General features: G+C 38.8%; 1 protein-coding gene across 2 annotated transcripts in view; it reads right to left on the bottom strand.

Moving 5' to 3' along the window:
• The window catches only part of DLG2 (discs large MAGUK scaffold protein 2), a 1,330,756-nt gene that overhangs the window by 340,616 nt on the left and 969,013 nt on the right, over nucleotides 1-21,127 (bottom strand). The gene's annotated exons all lie outside the window — the stretch shown is intronic.

The following is a 21,127-nucleotide window of genomic DNA, read 5'->3' as shown; positions in this document are numbered from 1 at the left end:
CTCTGGCATATGCTAACATCCCTGTTAGTGAATCTACGATACGTAAAACAATAAACAAGAATGGACTTCATGGGAGGATACCACAGAGGAAGCCACTGCTGTAAAAAAAAAAAACCATTGCTGCGTGTTAACAGTTTGCACAAGAGCACCTGGATGTTCCACAGCAGTACTGGCAAAATATTCTGTGAACAGATAAAACCAAAGTTGAGTTGTTTGGAAGAAACACACAACACTATGTGTGGAGAAAAAGAGGCACAGCACACCAACATCAAAACCTCATCCCAACTGTGAAGTATGGTGGTGGGGGCATCATGGTTTGGGGCTGCTTTGCTGCGTCAGGGCCTGGACGGATTGCTATCATCGAAGGAAAAATGAATTCCCAAGTTTAACAAGACATTTTGCAGGAGAACTTAAGGCCATCTGTCCACCAGCTGAAGCTCAACAGAAGATGGGTGTTTCAACAGGACAACAACCCAAAGCATAGAAGTAAATCAACAACAGAATGGCTTAAACAGAAGAAAATACGCCTTCTGGAGTGGCCCAGTCAGAGTCCTGACCTCAACCCGATTGAGATGCTGTGGCATGACCTCAAGAAAGCGATTCACACCAGACATCCCAAGAATATTGCTGAACTGAAACAGTTCTGTAAAGAGGAATGGTCAAGAATTACCCCTGACCGTTGTGCACGTCTGATCTGCAACTACAGGAAACGTTTGGTTGAAGTTATTGCTGCCAAAGGAGGTTCAACCAGTTATTAAATCCAAGGGTTCACATACTTTTTCCACCTGCACTGTGAATGTTTACATGGTGTGTTCAATAAAAACATGGCAACATTTAATTCTGTGTGTGTTATTAGTTTAAAGGGATTCTGTCACCTCATTATAGCCTATAGAGCTGCGGACATGCACGGCTAGATCGCCGCTAGCATGTCTGCAATATACCTGTCCCATAGCGCTGTGTGCATTTATTGTGTTTAAAAAATTATTTTATAGATATGTAAATGAGCCTGGTAAGGAGCCCAAGGGGCTGTACTAACCTTCTTGGAGCCCAGCCCCGCCCCCCTGTGAAGGCGATTTAACTGTGAGCAAGGAGGAGATTAGGATGCAGGCGGTGCTGGGCTCCTTCACAGGGGGGCGGGGCTGGGCTCCAAGAAGGTTAGTACAGCCCCTTGGGCTCCTTACCAGGCTCATTTACATATCTATAAAATATATTTTTAAACACAATAAATGCACACAGCGCTATGGGACAGGTATATTGCAGACATGCTAGCGGCGATCTAGCCATGCATGTCCGCAGCTCTTTAGGCTAAAATGAGGTGACAGAATCCCTTCAAGCAGACTGTGATTGTCTATTGTTGTGACTTAGATGAAGATCAGTTCACATTTTATGACCAATTTGTGCAGAAATCCATATCATTCCAAAGGGTTCACATACTTTTTCTTGCAACTGTATATGTGAGCAGCCACAAGACATAGACATACATGTCTGTTACCAGATGGTTGGGGGCCGCACAGAATGGTATCGAGGGCCGCATGTGGCCCCCGGGCCGTAGGTTGTGCACCCCTGCCTTAGACAGTATGTTTTTTTTTTTTTAAATCCAAAAATCCATGACATGCTTACCATTTATATAGAATAAATATATAATGATATGGATACAAATACATCAATTACACCCAGGCATTTGCGCACACACTCAAAAAAGCAGGACGCCATTTTTTTTTTCCAAACAACATTGTGCCTTTAATTGATTTGATAATTATACAAACTACAAATTCAAGTAAAAAGTCACATATGGAACGGATTACAAGGTTTCCATCCTCCTTCCCATATCATACCAGTTACTATTTCATGTTCAGCACAATGCATAATAGTTTAGTCCTCATTTTCCATGGGCACAGAAGCAAATTATTATATAGGATTTTTTGATTTTGAATTTTTTTTTAACATCGAAACAAAAAGTGAAAAAAAAGTCAATTATTTTTTTCATTATTTCAATGATATTGCACACGAGTCATGTAACTACTATCAGCTATACAATTTTTTTTTTAAGATAAAGCAATAAAATCTTAAAAATTTCTAAATAATGTAGAATTATACTCCTTTTATCGTAAAATTTCAACCGAGTACGTGCCAGCAAGACCGTTATTTCTTGCAGACCCTTTACATAGGTTGAATGTAAGTGCTAGTAATAGAGATAAAAATACAGTACAGTGCAGATATGTATTGAAAATAATCTTATGTATATGGTTTCCGTACAGCGATGCCCCAACATTTCGAGTCTAAAAACTAGTCTAATGCATAGAAAGTTTAAAATGGCCTACTGCAAAAAATAACATCTTCACAGTATTATATTAAGAAAACAAAAACTTCCTACGCCCCGTGATCTGATTGTCTACGTCATATAAATATTATTATTTTCAACCATTAATGGCTATTGAGTGATAGGATACGTTACATAAAAAACACACACATTCAATGAAATCAATTATTTGCATAAATTTTTCATAGATAATTTTTTTTTAAATACAATATTGAATAGAAGCACCAACATTTCCTTTGACGGAAGATATCGCATAAAATTGTAACATAATAATGTAGAAATATATGATAAAGTATGATTCAAAAAATTTCAAAAATAAAAAGACAAAAAAAAAAACAACAAAAGTAATATTTTTAGCCTATGGAAGTAGAAAATATAAAATTCTACTTTCATACCCAGATGGATGTTTTGATATAGCACCATCGGAAGATTTTTTAGCTGGATGTTTTTGTTTCTCTGGATATTATTGCAGCACGCGGCATTTCGCAGTCGCCGCTTAGTGTTTCAGATGGTAGAATAGCAAAGGTGGCATCCATGTAAGGTAGGCGTAACGAGCTGGCAGAAGTAAACATTTCCACTTTAGACAAAGAGATATGACGGTGGGATGGACGTATTCATCATGCAGCTTTAACAACTTTTATATATATATATATTTTTTTATACAAAAAAACTCTATCATGCAATGCGGCAACCTGTGACATAGAACACTGCAAATTCATCACCTGAATATGATGTTTTGTGACACATATCTCATTTTACAGAGGAATGCATTCAAATGTTTTCAATAAATAATTTCGATCTTAAGAAAATATTAAAAAAATGTGCTTATTTTGCTTCTGAAATCGAGTTACCTGGGAAGCCAATATGTAAAATAAAATCTCACATTTCACCTTCATTTGAAATCTGGATCATCTCTCAACATGCAGTAAATATAATAGTCCACACTTCATGAATAATAGAAATGCAGAAAATAACTATGAAAATATGTTGTCTATTTCTAAATAATTCACATTTAATTATTTTTCATTTTTTTTGGTCATTTTTAGTTTTGGCAAAATACAGTGATCCAAAACCAAAAAGTCACCAACAGAAGTATTGCCAAAAGTCTACACATAAATATATTTTATATATTACATAAAATTGCTTTTTGCTACCATAAGGTATAATTCATGACAACAATAGCACTACTCATAAAATAATATGTAATGAAAAAAAAAAAAAAAAAAGCTATTGGGGGGGGGGGGGGGTCAGGTTAAATACTTTGTAGAATAAATCATTCTGGTTATAAGCTGGAGTTTATTAGAACCCTACAGTAACATTGACATTTTATCACAATTTATCACAATTCTTGTTAAAATTTAATAAGATATTTTTAAATTTCATATTACTATATTCAGAAACAGAATGAAATAATAAAGATTTTTCACACTGGCCACTAAGCTCTCACATAAGACTGACACTTTCTGCTGCTTTTCAGCTTCTGCTGTTTACAATGGGTCATCAGTCATTTTATTATCATCAGATGGCAGGATTACAATGAAACGCAACACTTCTAATGTAAAGCTTGAGATGATACCGTACATTGACAAGTGACAGAGAGAGCTCAGCTCCTCCTTCTACTCCACAGTGACCACTGCACGTGTCATAGAGCGTGACCACAACACTCTGCAGAGGTTGATAGGTCTACTAGATTTTCATGATGGTCTTATTGGAAATCAAATCTGTAGAATGGATGTTCACAGCTCAGAGCAAGATCACTGTCTGCATACTCATGAAAAAAGTAAAATAAAAAATATCCAAACTGAAAATAAAAACAGGAAAAAAAAAATTCCAGTAAAAAAGTTACTTTATAACAGCAGACTATGCAAATCAAAGTAAATATATTGGGGCAGAAAATATTATAAAATCTTCCTGATATCTAAATCTACGCCAGCAAAAGAGCTGTGGCCGGCGCTTCTACATACGCCAGCACAAGGGTTATGTTTAAGGCCTCATGCACGCGGCCGTTGTGCGGCTATTCCGTACATTGGAATGCACGGGCAACATCCGTGCAGCGGCCGGGACGGATCGAGACCCATTCAACTTGAATGAGTCCGTGATCCATCCGCACCGTAAAAAAAATAGAACATGCTAGTCCATTCTAGTGAAACGGTCCGCATCCGTGATGCGGGGAGCAGATGGCATATTGCGGACCCGCTGTTTGCGGGTTGGCCAACGGCCGCGTGCACGAGGCCTAAGACCGGTGTCTAAAACACCAGTCTTAATAAATGATCCCATGAATGTCCTGTCATGTACAGTACAGACCAAAAGTTTGGACACACCTTCTCATTCAAAGAGTTTTCTTTATTTTCATGACTATGAAGGCATCAAAACTATGAATTAACACATGTGGAATTATATACATAACAAACAAGTGTGAAACAACTGAAAATATGTCATATTCTAGGCTCTTCAAAGTAGCCACCTTTTGCTTTGATTACTGCTTTGCACACTCTTGGCATTCTCTTGATGAGCTTCAAGAGGTAGTCCCCTGAAATGGTCTTCCAACAGTCTTGAAGGAGTTCCCAGAGATGCTTAGCACTTGTTGGCCCTTTTGCCTTCACTCTGCGGTCCAGCTCACCCCAAACCATCTCGATTGGGTTCAGGTCCGGTGACTGTGGAGGCCAGGTCATCTGGCGCAGCACCCCATCACTCTCCTTCATGGTCAAATAGCCCTTACTTTCAAAGTTTTCCCAATTTTTCGGCTGACTGACTGACCTTAATTTTTTAAAGTAATGATGGTCACTCGTTTTTCTTTACTTAGCTGCTTTTTTCTTGCCATAATACAAATTCTAACAGTCTATTCAGTAGGACTATCAGCTGTGTATCCACCTGACTTCTCCTCAACGAAACTGATGGTCCCAACCCCATTTATAAGGCAAGAAATCCCACTTATTAAGCCTGACAGGGCACACCTGTGAAGTGAAAACTATTTCAGGGGACTACCTCTTGAAGCTCATCAAGAGAATGCCAAGAGTGCGCAAAGCAGTAATCAAAGCAAAAGGTGGCTACTTTGAAGAACCTAGAATATGACATATTTTCAGTTGTTTCACACTTTGTTTGTTATGTATATAATTCCACATGTGTTAATTCATAGTTTTGATGCCTTCAGTGTGAATTTACAATTTTCATAGTCATGAAAATAAAGAAAACTCTTTGAATGAGAAGGTGTGTCCAAACTTTTGGTCTGTACTGTACATCTAAAAAGAAAAAAGTCCCCTCATGAGTTTAATAAATGAAATGTATGCTAAAATATTCTGTATTACTAACCTTTATTTCAGAATGTAAATTTTATGAAACAGGGGCAGCCATCTTGTTGTGAGCAGCAACTGCCTGGACACATGAAAACTAAGTAATAAAACAACTTATCAACATGTATGAGAGAGTGTAGTGTATGCATGTGCACTAGCCATTGTGCAGGGAGGGAGGGAGGGGGAAAGGAACCGAGTTGTCTCCTATTGTCAATGATGTGATCCTGTGTTATCTGCCCCCAGTTTTTTTTAAAAGAGGCATTACCATACATTGTAATCCTGCTCCCCGATGATACTGTAATGATTGCTGATCCTGCCCCAGTGTACACAGCGCAGAATGAAAAAGTGATAAAAGTCTGGACCAATTCCACTACTGAGGCCTGTGATTGATGCTAGTCTAATATACTGTTCACATGCCCCCAAAGGATGCAAGTAGTTGGGGGCTAATACCCTTGAAAATGGACATGTTACCCAAGCACATTCCCTGGTTGCATCGGTCCCTCCCCCAAAGTCAACCCTCCTTGAATGAATCTACATTTAAAGGGGAAATCCACCTAAAAATACATACATGAAATATTGCTTATATTTATGTGGCATGGCTTTTCAAAATTGACCAGAATTGTGCTTGATACTGTGTGGCACTATATAGGCTTAAATAAACTTCATTTTTCATCACAATCATATAAACTGTTGATTATCGCACCCAACGGTCCCCCTATCGGTTACAAAAAATATTTTTATTTTATTTAGGAAGAATATGTTACAATGTGTTCTAAGGGGTTGTCCACATTGCTGACCTATCATTAGGACTGTTAATTAGAGATGAGTGAATCGATTCTAAAATTTGATCCAAATTTTCAAAAAAGTTCAGATTCCCATTTGGGCGAATTTAGAAAGAGAGATAGAGACCCGAATCAAATTGGAGTCCAATTTGGTCCAATCAAATTTGAATAAAAATTGTTACGAAATTCAATCATCTGTATTGCCAATCAATGTGCAATCGGTAGAGGTCCAACCCTTAATGTGCAAATGGTAGAGGTCCAACCCTTAATGTGCAAATGGTAGAGGTCCAACCCTTAATGTGCAAATGGTAGAGGTCCAACCCTTAATGTGCAATCAGTAGAGGTCCAACCCTCAATGTGCAAATGGTAGAGGTCCAACTCTCACTGTGCAATCAGTAGAGGTCCAACCCTCAATGTGCAAATGGTAGAGGTCCAACCCTCAATGTGCAATCAGTAGAGGTCCAACCCTCAGAACCCCTAACAATCAGCAGAACAAGGGGACAGATATAGACACTTTATTGCACTACCTTTAGGGGTGTAACTATGGAGGGTGCAGTAGTTTGGCTAGAGTGGGTTCAATGGGACCTCACTCACTGTGCAAGTGTGTGGTGGGTCCTGCACGATGGCATATCCATGTTTATGATGAGAATATTCCTTTAAGAGGACAGTGGTACAATAAATAGAACATGATCATTGGGGGCCCAATTGCATATTTAGCATGTGCCCCACGTAGCCAATTAAAATATGGACTCTTGCGATGGCTATGCATGTGTGGCTGTGTCTGGTACCGTTGCTCAGCCTAGTCCAGTGCCTGTTCGTTGCACTTAGCGGTGGGCACCTCGGGGGTTGGGTTATCCCACTGATTACACAAGGATGGGCCAGGAATTTAAAATGATGGAAAACCTAAGGAATTTTTTCCTACCAACACGGTATTCAATATACTCTAGGGATACCACAATCATTCCTGTACGTCTGGAGTTGCACTTTGGAATCCTGTGCTTGATATCTACATACTTTACTAGAGGGAGCAGGAAGACATGACGACAGTTGGATTTTTTATTTTTCATGCATTACTGTCACCTCCCCAGACATGTTTTAGTGACCTCATATTTCCAGTGGAGCATCTATTCATATAACTCTATGACTGCCATTCCTTTATTATTACTATTAGAAGTTTAAGAATTAATTGTCAGCAGTCTGCAATGAAGCCAGTTGGGGGTGTTTCCCTGCACAATATGACACTGGTTGCACTGATTGGATAGTGTCAGACAGTGCAGGGACAGCCCACCAACTGGTAACACCCAGGGGGACCTTTATGGCAGGCTGCTGGCATTTCATTTATAAACTTCTAATGGGAATAATAGTGACATGGCACAAAATAGAGTTATGTAAAAAGAAGTTTTAGAATTGTTACTACGTGGGGGAATGCCAGTAGTCACAAAAACAGACATGTCAGGAGAGGTAACAGATCCTCTTTAAGAACAGTTCCAGTCAAATACTAAGGTTTACTTACACATTATTTTTTGTGGTGCAAGTTTTATACTGGTTCTTGGTGACATACTGGTTTGACAACTCATTTTCTGAACCAAAAATGTGTTCAGAGCAGTTGTCATCTCTATTCCTCTTGGGTTTTATAATAGGAGACACTTCCAGAATACAAATCCAGTTCTCACACTGACCACTGGAGCACACACACAATAGGCTGACACTTCCTGTTTCTTGCAGTTTCGTTTACAGCTTTACTGTTTAGAATGGGAAAGAATGAGTAAAGTCATCTCATTATCAGGAGAGGACCGTTCGGTTGTACTGCTGGACGCATAGATATGGCAGGATAAGAGCACTAGTCTTCAGGTACAAAGGGAGTTTATCCAATCCCACAGAGGCCAGCAAGTGATGGGGGTGCTACATACCAAGTCTTAGGGTAGGTTCACATCTTCGTTTACCTGATATGGAATGCTGGTCTGGCAGAGAAAAGCCTGCTGGATACCGCCGTTCACAGCCAGACTCCATTGGCTATAATAAGATCCGGGATCCGAAGTGCCCGCTTTTGGACAGACAAAAGCTGTTCCATGCAATGGTTTTTGTCTTGCCAAAAACCGCTACTGATGCCAGAAAGCAGATTGATCCCCGCCAGATTCCATTATAGACAAATGGAGACAATGGCAGTGTCTGGCTAGGCCACATCTGGTGAACTCCAGGAGGCTGTTCTCTGCCAGAACAGGGTGCTGGATCAGTTAAAAGGAGGTGTGAACCTACCCTAAATAATTCTATGGGCACTTTACTGTTCATTAAGCACAGACAAGAAGTATGTATCTTTAATATGGCCATCAGGAAGTATGTGTCTCCAATATGGCCATCAGGAAATGTGTGTCTCCAATTTGCCATCAGGAAGTGTGTGTATGTCCAATATGGCCATCAGGAAGTGTGTGTCTCCAATATGGCCATCAGGAAGTATGTGTCTCCAATATGGCCATCAGGAAATGTGTGTCTCCAATTTGCCATCAGGAAGTGTGTGTATGTCCAATATGGCCATCATGAAGTGTGTGTCTCCAATATGGCCATCAGGAAGTGTGTGTCTCCAATATGGCCATCAGGAAGTGTGTGTCTCCAATATGGCCATCAGGAAATGTGTGTCTCCAATATGGCCATCAGGAAGTGTGTGTCTCCAATATGGCCATCAGGAAGTGTGTATCTCCAATATGGCCATCAGGAAATGTGTGTCTCCAATATGGCCATCAGGAAGTGTGTGTATGTCCAATATGGCCATCAGGAAATGTGTGTCTCCAATATGGCCATCAGGAAGTGTGTGTATGTCCAATATGGCCATCAGGAAATGTGTGTCTCCAATATGGCCATCAGGAAGTGTGTGTCTCCAATATGGCCATCAGGAAGTGTGTTTCTCCAATATGGCCATCAGGAAATGTGTGTATGTCCAATATGGCCATCAGGAAGTGTGTTTCTCCAATATGGCCATCAGGAAATGTGTGTATGTCCAATATGGCCATCAGGAAGTGTGTGTCTCCAATATGACTGTCCCCATGGAAGTTTTTAAAAATAAAATATCTACTGTACGTCATAAAAAAAAAAAAACATTTATCTACTGCAGACTTAAATCTATTTAATGAACTTAAAATTACATCCATGAAAAAAATTACATCCATGAGACATTCCCTATGAAAAGAATATGAAATCATTGCACCATCCCAATAATTTCATTGGCATTAGCATTTTTTTAAGCTTACAAAAAGTAAGTATTGATCACAATATAATTCAGACTGGAACTGTTCTTAAAAAAACCACAAAAACATCCAAATTAAAAGAAATATCGTAAAGCACAATTTTGTGGCTAGGATTTGTCTACTGATCTATCATGAAATTTTGTATAAAATATGTAAAATCACAACATTTTTAAGCATACCCCTGTGTCATAGTTCCAGATGTACTGATGAAAGAACAGATTTGATATAAAGGAATTAAAAAAAATTGGGATATTAATTAGGTCAATGTAAATTCTACTCAAAAGTCTCCAAAATATTCCAGATGAAATAAATAAGAGGAGCTCGTATTTTTTTTTGCCAAAGAAAATGATTATAAGCTTGAATGCAAATGGCAAAAGACTTGAAAGATAAGAAAAAATAAAAATGCTTCATTGGAAAACTGAGGAAAGTCAACCAAGCCACATATAAGTGCATTGTGGGTGATAACATGTCTGCAGGACATCCCAATTCTTCATTGCATAAAATGCAACAAACATGGTTTTATGTAGATGGGGGATAGAATCCAAGTTTTGGAAGGCATGGTTACATCAAGCCCTGTCCGCTGAAGAGTCTCCTTGTAGGTCTTTGATTTAAAATCTACTTCCAAAAAAAATAAAACATGTATCACAGGAATAGGACAATGAAAAGCAAAAAGTACATATCATTATTCAAAAACATTGATTTCTTCATTTGTTAAATTATCAGACTTGGAGGTAATTATTCTTTGTGTTCAAGGTGTTGGCTAAGATATGCAATATGCCTAATCAATGGGGGCCCAACCACGGTAACCAAAGTTCAAGAATTAGACACTGACAACTCTATTAAAATCTGCTTATAGAATGAAAATAAGCAAATTTCATCAAGCAGATTCTTTGATTATCTATTTCGGATCTGTCTCGTACAATTATCTATCATCATCCAGCTATCTATCATATGTGGTTATGGACTGGGGCAAAAAAAAAAACCAATGACAATCAGGGACTGAGATGCCCAACAATTTGACAACAGGGTTGAGTGGTAGACTACAATATTGGCCACCAAACCAAGAAGGAGGGATGTCCGAAGCAGTTATACAGTTCACCATGACCTAGAGTACGAAGAATTCCAAAAAGTTTTGCATTTCATGATATTTTTTACAATTTCAAACCAGAAAACTACATGTACTCTAATTGGGGATTCATTTCCTGCATGGACTCCATAATAATCATGATGTAATATTTGTTAAAGAGCATGAGTAGAATAATACTATATTTATAGGACTAACAAACTGGATAGAGGTTTCACAAACTTTAGGTGTGGACGTGTACCCAATTGTCGAAGGTAGTTTCAACTTGTTGTGGACATTGTATGCCACATCATACAGTGGAGGAAGCCAAGTGCAATTCATAATTTAAATAAATAGGAACCAATGCATCTCCCCCCCCCCCCCCCGCAAAAATAAATAAATAACAAAACAGTCAGCTCATTATTAAATTCCATTAGCTGTATACCGATGCAGCTCAAAAATGGCTTAGGCTATTTGTAGGTCCATAAAATGCCTTATGTTACTTAGGCCCAATGGACTTTCTGTATGAGCAACTGTGGCTTTTAAAACAAAGAAGGGGACGTGCCCCCTTCAATTTGCTGATCGGTGGAGGTCCCAGTGGTGAGGCATCAGAATGAGGAGCCTCTTTCAAAGTCTATCTGGGTCTACAAGTTCATCTGTACATGTGGCGTTGGCTGGTATTGCTCCAGTGGTGATTGGGGTTTCCAGGGATTGGACTCCAACTGTCGGTTTAAAGGGGTTTCTGTTTTTTTCGTGTGTTTTTAAATTTGAAGACAATTTCTGCTGTTGAAAAAAGGATACTCACCTGCTTCCCAACACTCTATTGTGATCCCCTGGCTCCTTGGCTCTCTTCTGCGGTCTTCCAGTCCCTTTCTGTAAACTTCTGGATGGACGGTGTCATCCAGACAATGACAGGGTATAGTGCAATTTGGGGACACGTCACTGCTGAGGACAGTCATTGGTTGCAGTGGTGCATGTGACCCTGTCCATCCAAAAGTTTACAGATGAGGACCGGAAGACTGCAGAAAATAGCTGGTATGGAGCAGCAGGAGAAGGTGAGTTTGTTTTCACAGGTACAACAGGATTGGCTTACAATATGTGCAAATACCTGGAGAACCTCTTTAAAATATTACATTCTGTTTTACTTGAACAATTGCTACTCATAGATTGTTGTACACCTCATTCTGAGCTCAACATAATTTTTTCAATTGGTCTATTTAAAAAAATAATTGAGCCCCTTTCCCTGTACAGCTTTGAGATTTTCTAGTAGCAGGATCTGTATTTTTATTGTTTCCTGTCAGACAGCCCAGCTGACGGCTCCTCATCTCTGACCTCCTAAACACTCATTATAGCTCCAGATAATTCTTATCTTACTGATAAGAATGTGGTTTAAATAAGTGTTTATGACCTTTTAGTAATTTAGAGATAAGGGTTATTAGATGACCGGGACAAAGTGAAAATGAAAGTACCATTCACCCAGCTAGACAGTTAACCTTTTGTGAGAGAACTTCTAAACACTTTTAATAAAGGGCAATTAAAAAAAAAGATTTTTCATCCCAAAATGAGTAAAATGCAATAATAAAAAATTGACCCCAAAAGTGCACATATCCTTTTAATGTTTTAATTAAAGTAGTAAAAAAATTGAAAATCCAAAAATGCTATATAGGTCTTTATGTAGATGACACAACCTGCTAGTGACAGCACTCTTATTAAGAGTTACAATATCTCACAATACTGTAACTAGCAAGATATTGCAGATTTAGGGGCTATTCGCACGACCATATCTGTTTTGCGGTCCACAAATCGCAAATATGGAAGTGGTCCTTGTGCATCCCACACTTTTCGAGGGCCCCATTGTAACAATGACTATTTGGGGCCACAGTGAAATTAATCGGTGTGCAAGTTATCCACAAAAAATACGGATTGGATGTGGACCAAAAATACGGCCCCGTAAATAGACCCTTAGACTTGTGCCAACCGGAGGCTGTAGTTACCAGCCAAGCTACCAGCTTGGCATTAAGAGCTCTACTGGCCAGGAAGTTCAGACCCAAATTGTGTGGAGAGACAGGTTACTTACATAAAATGCACGAGATCTGTATATACAGTATAACTTTGTTTATTAGGCAATCAATTTTTCAATTAGTGGCAGGGTGTCAGCGAGGATGAGTATAGCTTTTTAATGCCCTGTAAGCCACATATTTAAAAAAATTTATACTGATGGACAACCCCTTTAAATTTCTGGGAGTACCCCTTTAACTTCTACTATTGTAACATAGAAACATAGAATGTCAGCAGATAAGAACCATTTGGCCCATCTAGTCTGCCAAACACTGTATTTGCAGCTACCACTTCTGCAGAAAGGCTATTCCATGCATCCACTACTCTCTCAGTAAAGTAATACTTCCTGATATTACTTTTAAACCTTTGCCCCTCTAATTTAAAACTATGTACTCTTGTAGCAGTTTTTCTTCTTTTAAATATTCTCTCCTCTTTTACCTTGTTGATTCCCTTTATGTATTTAAAAGTTTCTATCATATCGCCTCTGTCTCGCCTTTCTTCCAAGCTATACATGTTAAGGTCCTTTAATCTTTCCTGGTAAGTTTTATCCTGCAATCCATGTACTAGTTTAGTAGCTCTTCTATAAATTCTCTCCAAAGTATCAATATCCTTCTCCAGATGAGGTCTCACTAGTGCTCTGTAGAGCGGCATGAGCACCTCCCTCTTTCTACTGGTAATGCCTCTCCCTATACACCCAAGCATTCTGCTAGCATTTCCTGCTGCTCTATGACATTGTCTGCCTACCTTTAAGTCTTCTGAAATAATGACCCCTAAATCCCTTTCCTCAGATACTGAGGTTAGGACTGTATCACTGATTTTATATTCTGCTCTTGGGTTTTTACGCCCCAGGTGCATTATCTTGCACTTATCAACATTACATTTTAGTTGCCAGATTTTTGACCATTCCTCTAGTTTTCCTAAATCCTTTTCCATTTGGTGTATCCCTCCAGGAACATCAACCCTGTAACAAATCTTTGTGTCATCTGCAAAAAGACACACCTTACCATCGAGGCCTTCTGCAATTTTGCTGATAAAGATATTAAACAATATGGGTCCCAGAACAGATCCCTGAGGTACCCCACTGGTAACAAGACCATGGTCTGAATACAACATTGTCTGTCCCTGAGCCACTGCCTAATCCATTCAACAATATGGGAGTCCACGCACAAAGACTGCAATTTATTGATAAGCCTTCTATGTGGGACAGTATCAAAAGCCTTACTAAAGTCTAGATAAGCGATGTCTATTGCACCTCCACCATCTATTATTTTAGTCACCCAATCCAAAAAATCTATAATTTTAGTTTGACATAATCTCCCTGAAGTAAACCCATGCTGTTTTTCATCCTTTAATCCATGGGATTTTAGATGTTCCACAATCCTCTCCTTAAGTATGGTTTCCATTAATTTCCCCACTATTGATGTCAGGCTTACTGGCCTATAGTTGCCCGATTCCGCCTTAATACCTTTCTTGCGAATGGGCACAACATTTGCTACTTTCCAATCTTCTGGGACGACTCCTGTTACCAGTGATTGGTTAAATAAATCTGTTAATGGTTTTGCTAGTACACCGCTAAGCTCTTTTAATAGATTTGGGTGTATCCCATCAGGCCCCTGTGACTTATTTGTATAAATTTTAGACAGCGGACTTAGAACCTCTTCCTCTGTAATGACACATGCATCAAAAGATTCATTAGTCTTCCTTCCTGAGGTCCTTTTCCTTCATTTTCCTTTGTAAAAACTGAACAGAAGTATTCATTGAGGCAGTCAGCTAGTTCTTTATCTTCTTCCATATACCTTCCTTCTTTAGTTTTTAATTAGGTAATTCCTTGTTTTAATTTCCTTTTTTCATTTATGTATCTGAAGAATGTCTTATGACCTTTTTTCACTGACTGGGCCAATTTCTCTTCTGCCTGTGCTTTAGAAGCTCTTATAACTTGCTTGGCCTCTCTCTGCCTAATCTTATAAATTTGCCTGTCATCCTCGTTTTTTTTATTTTTATAATTCCTAAATGCTATCTTTTTGTTTTTAATGATTTTGGCCACTTCTGCGTACCACAGTGGTCTCTTCCTTTTTTTGCTTTTACTGACAAGCCTAATGCAATTATCTGTTGCCTTCAATAGTGACACTTTTAAGTAGTCCCATTTCTCCTGGACTCCATTAAAACTGTTCCAGTCTGATTGTAACTCATTTATTACTCAAATTCTATGCTAAAACTTCAGGAAATATTCATCTTATATAACATTTATATTTTCATGCATTTATTTTTTTCTTATAGAATTATTTTTTTATATTTAATTAATGTTTGCAATTATATTTTACCTTGTATTTGAATGCTTTTAAAAAAAATAGACACTTTCTTTCTACATTCCATACACATACATCAATTATTCATATTCAGATCCTCCCGCTTCACGATTCGTTACCTTTAAATTTCATTACCTCCAACCGCTGCACTTTGTCATGTAAATGTTTTCCTTCCGATATAATTAAAATGTTTTCCCCTCTGTTTTGAGCACTGATTGAACCGGAAGTGCCGTATGATTAATATTCTAGGAAACTATTTTCGCTGTCTTGCAAAATACATTGCAGGTTTTCACTAATGACACGCTGGGATATTAAATTAATTTGCAATTACTCCGGGGCATAATGAAACTGCATATAATCTTTTGCTAAAGACTTCGACTACATATGTTGACAAAGTGTGTAATTAAATCCAGGCACTACAACGTGTAAGCTTTACTGGCCTAACATCAAAAAATATAAATCAGCTTAAAGGCGAAACAAATTTCATTGATTTATTCCTATAGGCATCAGCAGTGCCTGGTTTTACGATTTTCTCAATACAAATCTTGGTTCTTAGTAAGAAAAACTTTAATTTGACGACCGGACTGATTTTTCCAAGGTTTGGAATAAGAAAACCCACTGATAGTCCTGACTGTCACTAAAGAAGTATTACAGTCTTAGGGCTAATGCACACGACCATATGTATTTTGCGGTCCGCAAAAAACAGATCCACAAAAAATACGGATGACGTCCTTGTGCATTCTGTATTTTGCGGAACAGTACAGCTGGCCCCTAATAGAACAGTACTATCCTTGTCCGTAATGCGGACAATAATAGGACATGTTTTATTTTTTAAGGAACGGAAATACGGACATATGGAAACAGAATGCACATTGAGTACCTTCCTTTTTTTTTGCGGACCCATTAAAATGAATGGTTCTATATAAATCCGCAAAAAAAAAAGGAACGGACACGGAAAATATGTTCGTGTGCATGAGCCCTTAGTCCCTACTGTGGTGTGGATACATTGTGCATGTAGTGTGCGTGAGACATTATTTTATAATCAGTAGGATCCACCTCATATTTATATGATAACTGATAATTAACAAGTGACAGCAGCATCACCTGCTCATTATGAAATTAAAGGCAATATACGCCTTTGGAGGCAATTTTTTTTAGGATTCAATTTTACTCATTTTTAGCTAAAAATAATTTTTTTCAATTGGCCATTATTAAAAAATATTGTTTACAGCTGTTCTGTCACAAGGGTTAACTGTTTTTCTAGCTGTGTGACTGGTACTTTCACTTTGTTAAGGTCACTTTGTGGAGGTCAACCTTATGGAATGTAACGTGAATTTAAAAGATTTGAGAATGAATAAGCTTACGCAGGCTAAGTGAATAAATATATTTACTGTGTGATTAAATAAGAGATTACACAGACAAATGACATACAGAAGAATAAAAACTAATTAAACATCACTAGCCGTTATATAACATATGACCAGCACTATAAAAGAGGACAGAATTAAAGTGTCACAGCCAGACAGTTGAGAAGCTCTGACAGGAGCCTTTCAGATCCTCCTCCTTAAATTTCTTTGTTTTGGTTTAGTTTCTCATCTCGTTATTCTATCTCAGCTGTCATGCTGTTGGACTGATTGCTGCCCTTTAAGTTCTACCCCAGAATGCAGTAGTGTGCGGCTTATACAACTTCCTGGAGTGTGTGTGCATGCTGTTCCTTGTTCCCAGTCCACAGTCCCCAGTCGTCTGCAAGATAAGTTCTGTTTATGTATTTATGATTTTCTGTTTTCTGGATCCAGGTGACCCTGACTCCCTCCGTGTCTGTGTAGGGAGCCGGTGGTCGTGTCCCCTCACTATTGTAGGGTCTTCAGGTGTAAGATAGTCGAGGTACGTGGATATGCGCCCATCCACCTTTGGGGTGGTCGCATAGGCTGAGCAATAAGGGAGAGCGGCAGGTCTCTTGCAGGGGTCTCCCCTTTTGTTCCTTAGTTGTGGATCCAGTGAGTCATTGTTTATATTATTGTCTTGTTTCCTGTACACCATCCGTGACATAAAGGGGACAAAACCAATCAGTACTTAAAAATACCCTTACAATATACCTTATACCTAAACTACTAAGAGGTCATAAACACTTATTTAAGCCACATTCTTATCAGTAAGATAATAACTGAGCTATAATGAGTGTTTAGGAGGTCAGAGAGCAGAGATAAGGAGTCCGTCTGCTCCTGGGCGGGCGAAAAAGATAAAAAATTCAAAGGGTGCTACTAGAGCATCTCAGCTCTGTATAGAAAAAAAGGACTTCATATTTTTAATAAAGACTAAATTAAAAAATTATTCTTATCTCAAAATGAGTACAATGCAATAATATTAAAAATACCCCCAAAGGTGTACAGTACCTTTAAGGAATGTTCTAAAAAAATCCCAAATTAGGGTGGTAAAGGGATAGTAGGGATGAAACCCAGTTACGTTCTCTCTAACTTTAAGAGGTTGTCCCTACAAAAAAGGTCTACAGTTTTTAAATTAGCACCTGGATCTGAATACTTTTAGAATTGCACATAATTAAAAATGATGTATAGCCACTGAGTTATTCAATTTGTATAGCACCAGCTGCTGTTTCTTCTTTTCTTATTTATCTGTCCTCCTTGCTGAGGTGGATGCACTTGCTCAATTCCATCATTCAACTGCCATTTGAGCTGTGATGGGGAGATAGCTGCATCAGAAAGGACACACCCCTTGAGCTACCAGCTTGATATGAATTTAGTAGTGCAGTTGGAACAATGAATAGGGATCCATGTCAGGTACAGGGCTGGTTCTAGCTTTGTTAGGGATCACTCCTATAATCACATGATTGGACAGGTCACTGCCTCCCATGGATCAGCATACTACTCTCCTGCTGCTGTTATCGTCCCTCAGTAGTTATCATCATTAGTGTTAATATGAATGGTATAAAGCATCTCCTGCCTTTCATGAAGCTTTATCATAATCCCATGAAGGGACTGATCACTGTATCCCACAAAGTCAACATACTCTTCTCCTGCTGTTATCATCATTCCCATGATCTGATCTGATTTTACCCTTCCCTCTAAAGACACGCGCAATCAATAGAAAAAAAAAACTGCCTTTAGGGTGTTTTCATATATATTTTATTTTTTTGCATGTTTGCCATTTTTGCATTGTTTTTGTTTTTACCGTTTTTGTCCTTTTTTTTTTAAAATCCAGCATGCTCTAAGTATGCTATTATGTTCTGGCTTTTTCTCATAAGCTTCTCTATAGGAGTTAAAAAACACCATAACTAACGTCTGTTTAAAGCATTAGACAGAAGAAAATATAGATAAACAACCACACAAAACACAGGAAAAAAACTGTCTTGACAAATACCCTATCGTTTTCTGTATTCAGCTCCTGTTCACACCTTTGTGTTTTCATGATTACAGACTACAAGTAAATCCTGTTCGTGGTCTGAACCTATACTATATGTAACCCCTTGGAACAACCTGACATACAAATACATCAGAGTTTGCTATGATTGATGGAGGCCCCAAGTGATCACAGCACCATAATATTGTGGCACTGGTCTTGTACGGACTCATGCATGCTGTACTATTAAAACAAAAATTAGCTTAAAGGCTATGTACACCTTCAGAGGCAATTTCTGTTTATGATTGCATTCTACAAATTTTTGGCTAAAAATCATATTTCCGATCAGCCTTTATTAAAAATATTGAGCCACCCTGTCACAAAGGGTTAACTGTTTTTCTGTGTGACTGGTACTTTCAATTTGTGCCGGTCATCTAAGAACCCTTATCTCTAATTTACTAAGAGGTCATAAATACTCATTTAAGCCACATTCTTATCAGTAAGATAAGAACTGACCTATAATGAGTGTTTATAAGGTCAGAGAGCAGAGATAAGGAGTCTGTCCGCTCCCCAGATGACAGAAAAGACTGAAAATCTACAGGCAGAGCATCTCAGCTATGTACAGAAGAAAGGATTCCATATTTTTAATAAAGACCAATTGAAAAAAGATTTTAGCTCAAAATAAGTACAATACAATAATAAAAAATTGCCCCCAAAGGAGTAAATAGCCTTTAAGTAATACTGAAATAAAAAATGGATAAAAACAACAACAAGGAACCCCGTCACATAACACTCCTCTTCTGAAAATCTATTTTCTGCCAACATCACGTCTTTTCCTGGGCTATGGATGGGACGTCACTTCTGCCTTTCCCTGGCACATGCACAGATGAGGTGGGCTTAAAAGTTTGTGCATGTGCCAGGCATAGGAACAGTTCTAGCCCTGTCCAAAGCCCAGGACAGAAACCTGGTGAAGGATGTGACTTACGCAGGAGCAAGATTTTCAGAAGAGGAGCGTAACATGTCCGGGGGAGTATATTACTCACTTTCTCCTACAGGTCTGTTACATGTAATTAAGGTGATTGTGTTCTGGGATACCTCTTTAAAAAGGGTTTTGCATCTTACTGTATAAAAGAATGGCATATAGCCAAATATATGGTGAAATGTTCTGATCGGTTGGTGCTCTACTTCTGGGACCCACACCAATCCCTAAAACAAGGGTTCCCTCCATTGCTTAGAAACCCTCATCATGCTGAGGAATTGATGGCATACCCTACCGATGTGACATCACTTCCTGCACTGGGAAACGGGTAACCAATCCAAAAAAGTGAGATATTTATGTATTCTAGCTGGCTATGCTTCCCTGAGCATGGCATACTTACACTCATGAATATGTCCTACCCCCCTTACCCGTTCTGCAGTAATCTCCTCCAAGATTTTTGGCACCACACATGTCAATCTGAAGACACTGGCCACAGAGGTGTAGCTAGTCACTTTGCTAGGGGAGTGATGTTCTCATGAGACCACCTTGTACCATAGCTTCCAACGGGGCAATGTCTCAGTCAGATCAGAGTGAGAATCCACTGTAGAGAAGAGCCCTTTCTGCAGGGTTTGGGCTCTTCTCTGTTCACAGGTTGTGCCTGGTATTGTGGCTCAGACCCTATAGACAGGCGTGGAGTTGTGTCTAGTCCTGGACAAAACAAAGAAAATGATTCCTGATCTATAATTAGAGTAGACAATCCATGGGGAACGTCAGAATGTAGGTGCTGCACTCCCTATAATTAATTGCGCTAATAATGGTCGGATCACCGCTAGTCATAAAAGCATAGGCCATCAATGTTTTAGTCCCTGTAAAACAATTTTAATGGGTGGTCCGAGTGTTCAGTAGTGATGACCTATCCTCAGGCCGTAGTGAATTGACCCATGAGTATCTGATCATTGGAGGTCCAGCTCCTGGCACCCTCACTGATCAGCTGATGATACCATACCTTCCGGTGAGCGCTATAGCCTCTTTTTAGGCCACTGACATCACATTGATCAGTCACATGGCTTTAGCGCAGCTCAGTTCCATTCAATGGACAGCACTAGCTGGAGTATTAAAGCCTCTTCAAACAGCTGATCGGCTATAGCAATTAAAAATTTGGACAAGCCATCTAATTTATATGCTCGGTATATAACTTAAAGGCTAAGTACACCTTTTTTTCAATTAGTCTTTATTAATAATAATCATCCGTTCTGTCACAAAGGGTTAACTGTTTCTCCAGCTGTGTGAATCATACTTTCTCTTGGCCATCTAATATACCTTATCTTTAGAGGTAATAAACACTTATTTAATCCACATTCTTATCATTGAGATACCAATTAAGCTATAATGATTGTTTATAAGGCCAGGAGATCAGAGATAAGTGGACGTCAGCTCAGCTGCCTAATGGAACACAGTAAAAATACAGAGCCTGCTACTAGAGAATTTCAAGAAAAAAGCTCAACATTTTTAATAAAGACCAAAAAAAAATTGCCCCCAAAGGTGTACTTGCCTTTAAGTCAGGTGACAGAGGAGCATAATTACCAACATTTTTGTTGGTAATTTTGGGGTATAAAAGCCCCACCATGGGCTGGGTTGATCAGGATTAAAAAAGAAACAACAAAAAACGGACTGCTTTAGTCCATACACAGTTGTTTCTGGAAGACAGCAGTCAACCCTGTTCAACGTAGGGTTCC

The sequence above is a fragment of the Bufo bufo genome, chromosome 3 (assembly GCF_905171765.1).
Source record: "Bufo bufo chromosome 3, aBufBuf1.1, whole genome shotgun sequence".
Lineage (NCBI taxonomy): Eukaryota > Metazoa > Chordata > Amphibia > Anura > Bufonidae > Bufo > Bufo bufo.
Note: the sequence above shows the minus strand (reverse complement) of the source record. Positions and strands in the feature narration are given on the sequence as shown.